At 35.7% G+C, this 16,030-nt stretch overlaps 3 long non-coding RNA genes across 3 annotated transcripts; 1 reads left to right on the top strand and 2 right to left on the bottom strand.

Annotated features, from left to right (window-relative positions):
- Nucleotides 1–3,261: 3,261 nt before the first annotated feature.
- On the bottom strand, nt 3,262–4,855 carry LOC135760127 (uncharacterized). The gene is made up of 3 exons (XR_010537330.2): nt 4,659–4,855; nt 4,315–4,394; nt 3,262–3,657 (listed from the first exon to the last, which is right to left on the bottom strand). It is a non-coding gene; the product is annotated as an uncharacterized lncRNA (long non-coding RNA).
- A 2,135-nt stretch (nt 4,856–6,990) lies between these two features.
- LOC135767405 (uncharacterized) lies at nt 6,991–8,244 on the top strand. The gene is made up of 3 exons (XR_010542018.2): nt 6,991–7,219; nt 7,646–7,782; nt 8,105–8,244. It is a non-coding gene; the product is annotated as an uncharacterized lncRNA (long non-coding RNA).
- Nucleotides 8,159–9,340, bottom strand: LOC135767399 (uncharacterized). Its single transcript, XR_010542017.1, has 4 exons — nt 8,826–9,340; nt 8,596–8,729; nt 8,410–8,513; nt 8,159–8,299 (listed from the first exon to the last, which is right to left on the bottom strand). It is a non-coding gene; the product is annotated as an uncharacterized lncRNA (long non-coding RNA).
- Between the last annotated feature and the right edge of the window lie 6,690 nt (nt 9,341–16,030).

Here is a 16,030-nt window from a genome sequence, read left to right as displayed (position 1 = left end):
CTGTTGAAACTACCTGTTTTTATACATGTTGCTGCCTCCAAACCAGGTCTACTTGCCCTGGTCTACTATGAGGAAGAGCTTATTATTCACAATGGGACATAAAAATCAGCACAATTTGAAAAGATACCTTAATCTGCAGTCATCACGATAGCTACAGTAGTGGCTGTTTCTGAGGACTTTTCTTCCAGCTCTGTACCTAAAGAACATAAAACATAATAACAACTTTCTTAATACAACATTTGAATCTAAATTACAAATTCATAATGCAATGTGTCAACATTTATACTGTCAATAGTTAATTAGTAAATTGTAGGTTAAATACAGATACAGTACCATTCATTGTTTGCATCTAAATATCAACATCCAATTCAAAGTGTAAAATTATCAGAATACCAACCATATAGACCATTTTGCAAGACGTAAACAACACTGGTCCAGAAACACTTCCTGTTTCAGTTTGTAACTGTTTTCTTTATTTCACACATAAAGAAAACATCTTAAAAATGTTTCTTTAACTTTTTGATTAAGTTTTATCAACCTGTTGGTTGTATTTTATCCCAACGTTTATGTTGTGTTAAAAAACTGATACAGGAAGTGCTTCTGGACCAGTGTTGTTTACATCTTGCAAAATGGTCTATAAAAGATGTTAAATGTCCCCTTATGCTTCTTAAGTTTAATGTTATATATTTATTTAAAGATAAAATAAAAACATCTCAGCGTACCTTCTGCGTCCATTGCCTCTGACATTCCTTCTGCTTTGTCAGTGAAGTTGCATTGTGCTGCATCTAATTATGTATAGGGAAAAAAAGAAACACTTAGAAGCATAACAAATAACTGGTCTTTCTGCATCACAGAGCAGTATTAATGAAGAAATATAATTTTATAGATAAAATTCAACTGTTGCCAAGGGCCATCACAATCACTAGTCAAATTCAACTAAACAGCTATAGGATATTCTGGAGAGGTGCCTTTTTAGAAAATGTGTCCACTGTAATGAGGAAACTGCAACTGAGAAATAGTGTTACATCCCTTACAAACTGTCATAGACACATACAGAATCTATAACCTGAATGTGTTTCAATTGAATTACATTTAATTTTTAAAGTGCCAATTCATAACAAAGTGACCTCACAGCACTTTTCAAACAGAGTAGGTCTAGACCATACTGTACTCTTTATATTATTAGGCTACAAACTCTCAGAAAAAAGGTACATGAAGATACAAAAGTTGACATTGGGGCAGTACCTTTTCAAAAAGTACACTTTTGTACCTAAAAGGTATACATTGGTACCGCCAAGCTACATGCTGGTACCTCATAGGTACATATCTGTACCTAACTGGTACATTTTAGGACCTTTTCAAAAGGTAGTGTACCAGTGACAAAAAGGTACAACTTTTATACTTTTTTTCTGAGAGTGCAATGGCAACTTCCTTTTAATATGCAGCAACCTCGAGCAGAACCATGGTTCAGAATGGGCAGCCATTTGCCTCGACTGGTTGGGGTGAGGAGACATGGAGAAATACAGTGGCCAGCACTCTAAAAATGGCTGGGCTCAAAAATGTTGGGTAAATATTGGACAGAACACACTACTGGGTTAATATTGACCCAATGCTGGGTTGTTTTAACCCAACTGCTGGGTTATTATACCCCATGGTTGCATAACAACAATCCAGCATTTGTTCTTTTCAATATTTACTCGTTATGGGTCAAAACTTAACCCACCCAGTGCTGCACTATACAAAGACTCACATGTAGGCCTGTATTATTGTTAAGTTAACTTATTTTTCCCACTTTGCATAGAGCCAAATGATTGGCCGAAACTCAGCTGGAGAAACAAAACCACTGTTAATCTCACTTACTGATTTCAAATGAAATCTCCTCAGCCGCTTGCAAAATGGCCTCCAACTGCTTCCTTCCACAATAGGATGGCTTTTTGAAAGTAAGGCTGTTGGGCAGTCCTGCAACTTTAACTGTCATGCCTTGATTTACCAGGGGAGCCTTCCAGTACCTCCGGCATCCTCTGAAAGACACGGGCAAACACATGCATGTACATGTTACACATTGTAACACAGTCGGACAATTGTGACTCTCCTATCCTGTTAAGAGCCAGTGTATCAGCTGTAAACAGTCATTTTGGTAATGTGTCATAATCTTATGGTTGATGGACACAAATAAGTTATTGATTTGATAATAATGCCATGAAATCATGAAGGTATATTAGGTTATCAAGACTTAAAAAGTGTTTGAACATATGCTTACTATAATTTTGGTTAAACAGATCTTGCACTTTTCTCAGCAGTACATTGACCTCAACTCTGGTTCTCGGTGTTGCGGCTGAGGAGCTGGCTACAGATGTAACAACAGACAACAATCAATTTTATAAAACTATATTATGTATATAGGCACTATTACAGACCTGAGTCCATTTATGTGGATATACGGATTTTAAAAAAACCAATATTACCTTTGAAATGCAGTGCAAAGTTCACTGTGTCTGTTGAGTCCAGGAAATCGCTCGTTTGGTCATCTTTTTCAGCTGAAAAAAATTGGAAATAAACATGTTAAAATAAAATGCTAAAAGTGATTGAAAGTAAGGACTTGGAAATCTATGAACAGATAAAAATACAAATTTATTAAAGCAACTTAAGTGTAAATAAAAAATTAACCAAATGAATAAGAAAACTGAAATATAATTAACTTTACCAGTGGAGGATTGAACATTTGTAGAATTTCTTCAGCCTCCCTGGTAGCTGCTCCAAGTTCAGCATTGTCAGCTTTCATGTCAAGATGCTTTGAAATAGTTGCAGCTTCCTGGCATAACTGGTCAAAACCTGAAGATGCCATATTGAAGAAAAGAAAGAATGCAAAGAGAAATAGGCAAAACAAATTGAAAGAGGGACAAACAGAGAGAGGGGGGAGAGTGAGAGAGAGTGAGTGAGTGAGTGTGTGTGTATACGTAGGAGAGTAGGGCTGTGCTAAATAATCGTCTGCGATTCTCATACGTGTTTCATCAGTAAAGCCGGTTCCGTGATTAGAAGTAAATCGCCATCAGCTGCTTTTAGATGGAGCGGCATTTACTACACAGACTCGTTGTTCACAGAGAAGCTAGGCAAAACCGGGTTTAAAATCGAGGAAAATCGACTCCGACAATCTATGCAATTTTGCCTAGCTTCTCTGTGAACTACGGGTCTGTGTAATAAATGCCGCTCCATCTGAAAGCAGCTGATGGCGATTTACTTCTAATCACGAACCGGCTTTACTGATGAAACACGCATGAGAATCGCAGACGATTATTTAGCACAGCCCTACTCTCCTACGTATACACACACACTCACTCACTCACTCACTCTCTCTCACTCTCCCCCCTCTCTCTGTTTGTCCCTCTTTCAATTTGTTTTGCCTATTTCTCTTTGCATTCTTTCTTTTCTTCAATATGGCATCTTCAGGTTTTGACCAGTTATGCCAGGAAGCTGCAACTATTTCAAAGCATATACATATTTTGCACAGCCCTATAGAAGAGTGAGTGAGTTGGAGAGTGAGTGAGTGAGTAGGAGAGCGAGTACGAGAGCTTTTGCAAGTGATGGCTCTTAAAAGAGCCGTTGGTTTAAATGTTGTGGAGCGTGTAGATGGAGGAGCATGAGATGTATGTGAAGAAACTGCAAGACAAAAAAATTTGTGAATTACAAATTTTGGATATTTTTTAAATTCTTTATTTACTAAACATTGTATGTGTATAACTATTTACAACAAACCCCAAGATCCGCCCACTATCATAAGACTATATAATAAGATAAATAAATAAATAAAACGGCAATATAATAAAACTGACCAAAAAAAGAAAGATCTGAATGTCTAAAGATTTCAGATTTGTACATCAAATGTATTAAAAGCATGTTGTTGGTGTTACTGTTTTTTTACTATGTATAAAAAGGCTGAACTACTGTGGTAAAAGCATAAGGTTTGCTGTTACTGCACTACAAAATACCACAGTAGAAGTAGACTAACTGCGGTAAAAACATGGTACGATTTGTGTACTATAAACACACAATACCACAGTAGTAGTACATTGGTAGTTAATTCCAAAAATATGAATATAATAAAATGATCGAGGATAACGTGACTAGCTTTTAATCACGCGCTAATCAATCACCCACTGCTTGATTATGTGTTGATTGAACTTATTTTGAACAAAAAGAAAGAATGTAATATAGATGACCAATACAATTCAGATAACATTTAGAAGCCGATCTGGATTAATAAAGAACATATAATGAATGTAATATCGAACAAACAGACACTTTTAGTATACTCACCGAGTGGCGACGTTTGTAAACAGATGATACATATCGCGATGATGTGCGGACGAGATTTGGGTCACGGCAGGGGCGTACACCTAAAATTGATGCAGAATATTTATTTATAGTTTCAATATTTTTTTGTACTAAACTTGGGCTGTTGTTGTTTACTTAGAATATATATATATATATATTTAAAATCAACCCTTTCACGCGTAAGTTAAAAATATTTTATCTGACCCCTTGTGTCCATGGCGACGGGTCATGATTGTCACGTGACACACCGCAACAACAATAATGTATTCTATTCGTTTTATTTCGTTTTTCCTTTTTTTAATTAAAATATTAACTAACTTGCTTACCATGTCAACTATCTGATACTCCAATCCTTCGTTTAAAGATCTTTATAAATTATCTTGATCTATAACGAGATGAGTCCTGTCCACCGGATTTACAGCACCTGAATTCCCCAGCGTTTCTGCTTATCTTGCCTGTGACACACGCAGATTTTCAGATGCACACCCAGAGTTTTTTTCTGGCTACGGGTCACGCATCTTGAATGCGATGAACAAAATCGTATGGTATAGTACGATTTAATCTATTCGTATTAATTAGCACGAAATCCCTGCAACACAGGGCTGTGTTAAATGCGATGAACTAATCGTACGATTTCGTACGAGCCAGCTCGTATGATTTCATACGATTTAGCCACTTGGTTAAATCGTTTGAATTATTACGAATTCGCCGTGAGATAGGGTTGTTTGACCCCATGCTGCGCGCGCACCCGATAGTCGTTCAATGTTTACAAACCTTGAAGGGGTCTAGTTACCCAGCCCTGGGTTAAATATTTTTTACCATCCTGTACAATCTCCGTTCTATCCTGTACCATTTGCATTCCTGTGCTTATTGACTATTGGCAGAGTCATTTATTCAGTACAGTGGGGGTTAAAGGTGGTCTTCTGATTGGTCAGTTTAAATTTATTATGTTGGGTTTGGTCAAGTACAGTGGGGGTCAAAGGTGATCTTCTGATTGGTGAATTTGATTGTATTATGTTAGGTTTAGTCACAAAGGTCAAGGTTTTCATGAGATCTGGGCTTTTTGCCTTTTTCCCTTTCCTTTTGCTTCTTCTTCTTCTCTTCACTTTTCTTCTTTACCTGAGCACTGGGGTTCAGGCCAATAGGCCTAGATTCCAGTTTTCAATGGAGATTCACCTTCTTCTAAACTGTATTCTCTTTCTTTCTTTCTTTCTTTCTTTCTTTCTTTCTTTCTTTCTTTCTTTCTTTCTTTCTTTCTTTCTCTGTTCTCTATACTGTCAGGTAATATCTCGCATACACTGGAAACAGTTAATTGTACTATGTATTATTTACGATTTCATGCATTTATAGTGTAACCATTTCAATTGTAACTTTAAGTCAGTAGTACTGTTATTAAACCTTTTACTTTATATATCTGTTGTTTAGTTTTGATTTAATGGTAATACTTAAACACTACCTATTGCAATATAATATATTTATATTCTAGTATCGCTCTCCGACATATTGTGACCGAAACCCGGGAATGATTGCAGTTTTGTTCTCCTTCTGAAACCTGAGATCCTTTACAAATGCTTTTTTTGTAGTTCATTAATAAATAATAAAAAACAAACAATAGAACAAAGAAAATCACTTGTATTAAACAAGTAAATATTCTTTGTATATCAGTAAAGTTCTCTTTGTGATTTTGCCTCATCCATTCCCTTACGAAAAAGAAGTATACTTCAAGTTCATTTTATTAAGTATACTAAAGTAATGTTGGAGTATAGTTTTAAGTATACTTTATGTAGTAAGTGTACTAACATTTATGTTCTAGTAGTATACTTGTAAGTGTACTGCTTGAATACCGCTTGGGACTAAATTGGCCCACTTTTAGTATATAGAAGTATACTTCAAAGTGTACTATAAGTGTAAGAGTAGTCAACTTTAAGTGTACAACTAGTGCACAATTAGTTCTTCATTTGTACTGCAAGTGAACTCATGAGTATACTAGTAGTTTTCTAGACTTATACTTCAAGTGTGCATGCAAATGTTCTGTTAGTGTACTCTTAGTACACTAGTAGGTTACTTATTGTGTGCTGCAGGTATACTTCCAAGTGTTCTTTTAATATACTTTCAGTTAACTAGTAGTTTACTAGTCATATACTGAAAGTGTAAATGCAAATGTTCTGTTAGTGTACTCTTAGTAAACTAGTAGGTTACTTATTGTGTGCTGCAGTTATACTTCCAAGTGTTCTTTTAATATACTTTTAGTTAAATAGTAGTTTACTAGTCATATACTGAAAGTGTACATGCAAGTGTTCTGTTAGTGTACTCTTAGTAAACTAGTAGGTTACTTATTGTGTGCTGCAGGTATACTTCCAAGTGTTCTTTTAAAGAGCACCAATTATGCTAATAAATTAGCACGTTAGCACGTTATTGTAATATCCCATAGTACATACATGTTATTAAAACTTGAACTAATGCACTGTGAGTCTTATAAATTGCTTACATACCTAACCGATTTCTGCATGTCTGGAAAACGCTCCGATTTAGTTCCTGTCTCCGCCTCCCAAAATGTCTAGTGTATTCGGATTGGTCAGATGACTACTCAACTGTTATTGGTCAACTGGGTTCGGCGTGTGTTTGAAAGGTTACGCCCCTGACTACGCATGGGTTTTCCGGTTCTGACTGAGAGTCACAGGCAACGTAAACAAGCGCTATATTTCTCTATAAACGATGGTGTCTGTACTGCCTTACCACTTCGAGCTCGATCCAGAGAGTTCAGAAGGCCGTTACGATATAAACGATCTCCATCAATGAACGCGATTGGATTTAACTTTTTTAGGTGTCCTTAGCTCTGCCAGAATGCTAAACGAAGACGAAAATGTGTTGCAAAGAGATCCAAAAGGTAATTATAACGTACTACATTACTTTGCAAACTATATGGAAACACCAAATGTAGCACATAGAAAGTATTTTTTGAAATGATTATAATACTATTTCACTTATTAACATTATTTTACTGTAGTAAACTTTATTATAAAAGCCTGCTTACTATATTACTGTGCAAACTATATGGAAACACCAAATGTAGCACATAGAAAGTATTTGTTGAAATGATTATAAAACTATTTCATTTGTTAACATTATTTTACTATAGTAAACTTTATTATAAAAGACTGTTACATACTAAATCACTGTGCAAACTATATGGAAACACCAAATGTAGCACAAAGAAAGTATTAATTGAAATGAATGTTCTACATTATTTTACTATGGTAAACTTTTTTATGAAAGACTGCTTACTTATAAGTGCTATGTTTTTACTTATTAGGTTTTAAGGAGAATGCAACATGTTCCAGGGCGTCTTACCTGCGTGATTCATCATCCAGGTTTTGCACAAATTGTCTAAATCCCTACACACAGAACATTTATTGTACCGACTATAAGCCTTTGAGGTGCAGGACTAGAGTAAGTTTTATTACATTTTTAAACCAATAACACTAAAGTATCATTATAGTAACAAAGTACCCAAAAGAACAAAAGATGTAACTTTAAAGAAAATATAATAGTCAGTCAAAAGTTTTTTTATTTATTACAAATATATATTTAAATGTTAAACAATATACAAATAAACATACTTTAGTAACCATATTGTGCTCTTGTTTCAAAAATTGTTCAATTCATTTCTTACAGCTATCTATTCAGATAAATGGCATATCAAAGCTTTGTCAGCTGGTGCTATTTAAGACGACACTATAAGGTTATCATCCTGTCGTGTGTTGTTCTCCAGATACGCTTGGAGCTTCCTGATCAGATCGGTCACAATTTTGGCTTTCGACGACCCCTGCACTGAAGATGGCATGCAATCACGTCCTCCTTTGAAGGTCTCTCAAACTGTGATGCCAGGTCCATTGGAATCAGGGCTTCCTTCAGCTTATCTTCAAATACCTCATCAAACACAAGCCTGATCACATCCTCCACATAACTGTAGAAATATTGCAGTCAATAAATATTTTGTTTTGATCATTTATTTCCCTGCTTCATACATTAAGTTTTTAATTATGAATGTATTTGAAATAAAACATTACTGCTTACGGTATGTCACTTGTGTGTTTTGGGAACATAGCCTTGTACTTTCCCTCTCCTGCTTTTGTTAAGGCTTGGTGACATTGTAATGGATGGCTGCAAGGTACAAATACCTGTAAAATATAAACAAGCAATTAATTTATTGTAAAAGTAAATACTACTTTATTTAACACAGTTACTAAAATACTTAAATACCTGCACAGCATTCCAATAAATGAGAAAATCAATTTTTTTTTGCTGCAAATCTGAAATCTCAGGCTACGGACAGCAAAGGCATCCACTGATGATGGTGATGGAAACATTGTGAAACGATGCTACTGCCTGGGTTCCTATTATTATGCAGAGAAAAAAAACTTTGTCATCATCAGTTATACATTTAAGACTGGTAGTGGTTTCACTAGCTAAATACATCGTGTGTTACACACCTTTGCTCCTCATATGCCAGTCTGACTCCTTGTACTCAGGGCCGGATTAACATAAGGGCTAGGTGGGGCTGAAGCCCCAGGGCCCGCGGGATTTGGGGGCCCGTGATTGGCTGGAGGAAATTAGATTGTCAAATCATAGGTGGTTGATTTGTGTATAATAAAATAACAAGACGTTATTGGAAAATGTGACTTGAATGATATAATTCACCGCCCAATCAAATTAACTCCACAATTTGCGCCATGACGTTGGGAAACGCCTCTTTTCGTTATGCTTTCATGAACATTGTAGCGCTATAAAACGCTCGCTGGAGCAATAGTTACGCCCCTCTCTTGCAGACAGACCCATCTCCGCTGGAGTTCAAAAATGATGAAAAAAGTGATAGTGGTTCACAAAAAAAGGAAAAACAAGCTTCACCCCCCTGCCTCGTCCCCGATCCGCGTGTTTTATATGTCGAAAAGGGTAAGCAAGCAGCTGAAGTTAATGAGTTAAGCACTATTTGGATGATAATCGCAGTGTTTCCTATACATTATTTGTGGCGCGGCGCCACAGAATCAACACTGGGCGCCACGAATAGATTTTTCATGATTACCATTTACATTTTTATTTTAATATTTAAAACGGCTTCATTCACTATTGCTAGGGCTCAGCGGCGCCTCTCTCGTGTGCACGCGCTCTCTCTGTCTCATGCTGTGTGCGGCACCTCGACAGTGCATCTCTCACATGACACTGAGTGAAAGAATTAAAAGTTGGCGGTGTTTTCATGTCATTTTTCAATGTACTTGTATTTTCACGTAAACGTCAACAGATGTTACTGACAGAGAAGACGGCTGACAGACTTTATCATAACTTAACGAAAGGTTAGTAGTGTTTTCCCACACACACATCGGTTCTCTGTGTGCGAGCTCTCTCCTTCCCTATGGTGCGGTGCGTTATGCGCGCGTGTTCTGTAGTTCTGTGTAACAGTGTATTCTCTCATATTTTTGAATTTGCGCTGAATTGTCTTCGCCATACGCGATCTACAATCCAACTATCACTTGCATTTAAAATTAAAAGCGCTCATAAACACAACAAGATGAGAAGAGCATCAGTAGCCTAAAGCTCTGCAATGCTTGAGAGGTAGTGTAGCCAAAATCACCTTGTATATCAGCTCTTCAAAAAACTCTTCTAAAATAACAATCATAGCATTTATGTAATTGTAAATGCAGTGTAAATGTAGGCTATTAATAACCCTTATGCTATCAACATGAGGGTGATGTTTTTGAACTATCCCTAAATTATTCATGGTTAAGTACTTATTGAGGAAGTATGACTGAAGTAGGAGTAATGTTTTTGCTGATTTTTGGCAACCTTTATGTTTTTGAGTTCATATCTGGAGTAAATGCACTACATAGGGTACAAATGTTTTATCAATAAAATGTTCCCAAAATCTGTGCAGTTGAGGGTTACTGTGTTAAATAGCCTGAACTCTTTAGTGTGCAAAAATAATAATAAATAATGTTAAAGAAAAACACTAATTAAATACATTGATTAATAACAATAAAAAATATGTAGGCTATTGCGGTAGAAGACTGGCTTGGCAATCAGATGAAGGGGGGCCTTTGGTGTTTGCTATAGCCCCAGGGCCCAAAGTCCTCTTAATCCGGGCCTGCTTGTACTGTGTGTAATGATGTTGCATGTTTGCATACAGTGTAGAAGGATGTGTCCAGCTGCGAATCTAGGATATAGACAAATAAAACAAACATGTATTCAGTCAAAAAGACATATTATAACAATAGAGTACCATGACTATAACTCGTTAGACTATTCATTAAAACGTTAATGTATTACATATTACATGGCCCAACATTAGCAACACACATTATGTGTTTACTTCGTTTCAAAATCTAAGAAAGCTTCAAGTAAATACAACAGTAAAATACATATAACTTTAAAAAAATCATCTGTACTTAGAGTTTCTTGAGTTTGATCATGAGAACAAATTTTACTGGTAACAGTTTAGCTGGCATTTGTATTTGTATTTAGCTTAGCAACTTAGCAAGTTTGTAAACATGTCTAAACCAACATCGATAAAAAAAAACGATAGTCTGCATAATTCAACATACACGTGTGTAAATATGGTACGTTGTTTATGAAATACAGTATTACAACACAAGACAATTAGCTTGCTTAGCTCTACACGCACATTATGTTAATCTCCGGTTACCGGTTACGTAACGTACAGTAAAAGGCAAATAATAAACGTGAATACTTACAGCCTGTGATCCAGAAGTGCACAGTAATCCAACTTTCAAGAGGAGACGTCGCGCAAATCCAGCTTCGGTTCATGAGAAGCAGTTATTGTGAAAACTCCGTGAACAACTTCTGACTGGATTTTTCCGGAACCGTATTAAACATGATGTCCTCTGTGGAAGTCCATAAAGTGCTATTTTCCCTCGCATCTAAAGAGACAGCGTCTACTCGAGAGATTTAATCGCTTAAACAATGAAACAAGAGTTTGCAAACAGAGTCAAAGCAGGGACTCACAACCTCCGCCATTTTAGCTCTCTTCTGACTCGGCGCTCCCCACCCTCGTCTTTGAGGGCGTACCCAAGCAAAGCAGAGAGGGCTGAACTATGATAATGTTGGTCTTATCTACGTCACTAATCCCAGGAAGTAAACTGTTGCCTACAATCCGAGTGTTTTTTGTAGTCCTCAAACGTTAGAGACGATAACTCGCGTCATCGTTTTCTTTGAGGTATGTACTTTTTGAATATCGTTAGCATGTACTAATGCACACTTACACACAAAAGGATGTTTAAAAACGTGTATCCCATAATAGGTGCTCTTTAATATACTTTTAGTTAACTAGTAGTTTACTAGTCATGTACTGAAAGTGTACATGCAAGTGTTCTGTTAGTGTACTCTTAGTAAACTAGTAGGTTACTTATTGTGTGCTGCAGGTATACTTCCAAGTGTTCTTTTAATATACTTTTAGTTAACTAGTAGTTTACTAGTCATGTACTGAAAGTGTACATGCCAGTGTTCTGTTAGTGTACTCTTAGTAAACCAGTAGGTTACTTATTGTATACTGCTTGTGTAACAAAGCACTTTGACACTGAGGATCCATCTGCAGGTTTTTATTAAACACACTCATATTCCAACAGGCAAGGTCAAACAACAGCAAACACAGCAATGTAAGGCAGGCAAATCTCGTAGTCATGAAACAGGCAAAAGGGTCAGGGCAGGCAACAAACATACAGTACTCATAAACCAGGTAAAACAGATCAAGAGTAATAAATACAGATAGATAACCAAGCAGGCAGGCAAACCGCTCAGCAATGACAGCCGGTACAAATCAAGACTTTGCACTGACTGAATGTTTCCATAAAGTTTATATAGGCTGTCCAATGAGTTTCAGGTGGCAGACTAATCAGTCCAGGCATGCGGGATTATGGGAAATGGAGTCCAGAACGAAAGTTAATATTCAGGGGGTTCAGCCATATATATATATATATATATGAAGAGCTCTTTTCCAAAACGCTATAAATCCATTTCAATAGTTTTCAGAAAAAGTACATGTTTTACCTAGACCTACACATTTTGTGAATATTCAATTTATACTGTTAAAATGGTTTTTTTGCTCAATCTGAACATGTTGAATAATGATTATTAAATCAAACAACAATATTGTTGATTATAAATCCAAAGTTAATTTAATTTTTTTTCAAAACGCTATAAATCCATATATTTTTTCCATAAATGTATGTTTTTTCTTTAAAAACAAAAAACAAAAAAACAAATAAGAGAATATGCAACATATACTCAGGGACTCTTCATACTATAAATGAATAAGTAAATTATTCATATTGTGATATACATTGGAGCCAGTTTGAAATAAACAGAATTACACATAACTTACTTGCTATTACTCCCTCCACCATTTCAGTTTTCTCCTTAGCAGGGCATTAGGAACCCCTTTTGCTTAATATTTCACCTCTCTCTCTCTCTCTTTCTCTCTCTCTCTCTCTCTCTCTCTCTCTCTCTCTCCTGCTCTCTCTCTCTCTCGTCTACACACAGCGAGCTCCCATTGATCTGCTCTCAATGACATACCATGTAACAACACGCTCATAATGTCCAATCCAAAAAGCACAACTTTACAGATGTCCCTGCATTGTTCACTACCCACATTTTGTACTTTTGCACGACATTGGTCAATGTATCAAACGCAAGTCTCTCTATCAGCAGGCTATCGAGCTATTCAGTACTTTTCATGTTACGTTAGCAGGCTTCTTCACAGGAAAAAAACTTTATCGCGAACGTACAAAACGGTATTAAACGAGCCAGTTCTGAAACGAAAGTTGTACATACCAAACACTTTGATGAAGATCGCCTTGCAAACGGGTACCTTCTCCGGGTGATGTATTAACATGACATTAATCCTCATTTTGAGTAATGAATGAACATAAACAAACATCTGTTCAGAGCGCCGCCATTGGATTGCGTCGAACGCTCATCGAGTTCTGATTGGTCGAGAGGATAAATCGCGTTTAGGCTAAAAATAGGCTCGGCGCTTATCGCGTTTTGGAAAAGAACGGCATCTTGTACCTACATTTTAACAAGGAAATGTAATAATTTAACATTAAACATTCATGGAGCAGTGAATAGGTTCAGTACACAGCCAAATGACATGACAAACTCATTTTTTTTAAAAATGGCGTTTATCGCGTTTTGGAAAAGAGCTCTTCATATATATATATATATATATACAGTGCTTTAAGTGGGCCGGAACGCCCCGGTACTCAGTACCGCCACTTCTAAAAATAGCTCTTGAGCGTACCACCACCTCTCCGTGCGCCCAGAACGTGCTTTTAGCGTACCGGAACGCTCATTTGCACATCTGTTTAAAAATCAGAGGTTTAATTTAATCATTTGGCTGCGCTGCCGCTTTTCAGAGCGCCCTTAATGTACGCTTCCTAATTCGTCCCACCGCGAGCAGAGACTACATTACCCATACACCCTTGCATTTACAAGTTAAAAGCGCATGCGTCCGTCAGTCAGTGTCAACGTGCTCTGGAGAGGTGTGTGTTTGTGTGTGAAACGCGCAACCATACCTGCTCGGTTAAAATGAAAATACAATGAACACGTAATATGCCCTCCTTGTTTAAGACTCTGAGTAGTAAAAGAACACCGTCAGAATCAGAGGACTCGCTGACATCCCACCAAGCCAGAATGACAGCTACAGGTCAGACGCAAGCCTTGTAGGTACGTGATAATCTCCGCTGTCGCGGCTGTCAGTATGGTTCCCCTCGAAGCAACTTCGGATTTCCTCAGGCGATGTGCAGAAAACATTTTTGAAATTGTAATATCCATTTAGTTTAATTGCTAAACTACAAGTAAACGAAATTTCAATGAATTTGAACGACGTGCACAGTAGTTTTACCACCCGCAAAATGGAAAACAATGGGACAAAATAAATGACTTTAGAGTTTCAAATGGCCAGTATTTTGTTATTCTTGACCCCATAGACATGGTCTTGGTGTCATTTTAAAGTTTTTTTTCAAGCTCTTTCTATCTGAACAACTAGTTTTAGCATTTAACCATGCTGAAAATTTTACGCACATATCTACTTTTGCATATTTTATTTATGTTCAAAAGCTCTTTCTACAGTAGCTCTTTCTAATGGTATTTTTTCAAAATCCTTTTGCACATTTTATTTATGTTCAGTAGCTATTTCTAGCTCAAGCAAATCCACAAATTTATAAATGGATTTATTATTTCTTACAAGGTCGTCTGTTGACAGCTGAATATAAAACCCCTTCAATATAGGAGTCGAGTCAGCAAAAAAAAAAAAAAATAGAGTACCGGCACCTCTTTTGGGCCACTTAAAGCACTGTATATATATATATATATATATATATATATATATATACAACCTCAAATCAGAAAAAGTTGGGACACTGTAGAAATTGTGAGTAAAAAAGAAATGGAATAATTTACAAATCTCATAAACTTATATTTTATTCACAATAGAATATAGATAACATATCAAATGTTGAAAGTGAGACATTTTGAAATTTGGATTTTATGAGAGCTACACATTCCCAAAAAGTTGGGACAGGTAGCAATAAGAGTATAAAAGTTAAATGTACATATAAGGAACAACTAAAGGACCAATTTGCAACTTAATTGGCAACATGATTGGGAATAAAAAGTGTGGCAGTGTCTCTCAGAAGTCAAGATGGGCAGAGATAGTCTATATTCTATTGTGAATAAAATATAAGTTTATGAGATTTGTAAATTATTCCATTCCTTTTTTACTCACAATTTCTACAGTGTCCCACTGTAGTGTCCCATTATATATATATATATAATTTTTGTATTTATTATTTTTGTTTGATTAGCTCACTGATAGCATACGAAAGATTTAGCTTCAAATTGAAAGTACAATTAAAAGGTACAAGTAAAAAAAATTAATACACAGGAACATTGTATTGTACTTTAAGTGCAATATATTTATATTTATAGTATGATGTTAAGTTCACTTAAAGTAAAGTTGAGTAGTAAACTACTAGTTAACTAAAAGTATAGTAAAAGAAAACTTGCAAGTATACCTGCAGCACACAATTAGTAACTTACTAGTTTACTAAGAGTACACTAACAGAACACTTGCATGTACACTTTCAGTATGAGTACACTAGTTAACTAAAAGTATAGTTAAAGAATACTTGCAAGTATACCTGCAGCACAAAATTAATAACTTACTAGTTTACTAATACTAAAGATTCTCCATAAAGATAATATACATTTGTACACTACATATACTTTCAAAATTTACTTAAAATATACTGTTTCTAAAGGATGCTAAATAATGTATTTTATAAATATGCTGTCAGTGCATTATTATAATGATAACTTTAACAGATAAAGTATACCTAGAATAAACTTTAAAATAAGTTCAAATTAGTATACTTTAAAAATTGCATAGAACTTTAACTCCAAGTATATTTTTTAAAGTATACTTTTAGAAAATATACTAAATTATAATTATTTTGAAATATATTAAAAGTTTAATTGTAAGCAAATATGTTGTAAGCATACTTTCAATATTCAAATATGGTACATTTCTCTCTAAGTATATTTGTAATGTACTATTGCAAAGTTAAATATACTTGAAATACAATAAAGTATATTTATTTCACCAGGACTATTCATATGGCTTTTTGCA

The sequence above is a fragment of the Paramisgurnus dabryanus genome, chromosome 3 (genome assembly GCF_030506205.2).
Source record: "Paramisgurnus dabryanus chromosome 3, PD_genome_1.1, whole genome shotgun sequence".
Lineage (NCBI taxonomy): Eukaryota > Metazoa > Chordata > Actinopteri > Cypriniformes > Cobitidae > Paramisgurnus > Paramisgurnus dabryanus.
This window is presented reverse-complemented; position numbering and strand designations above follow the sequence as displayed.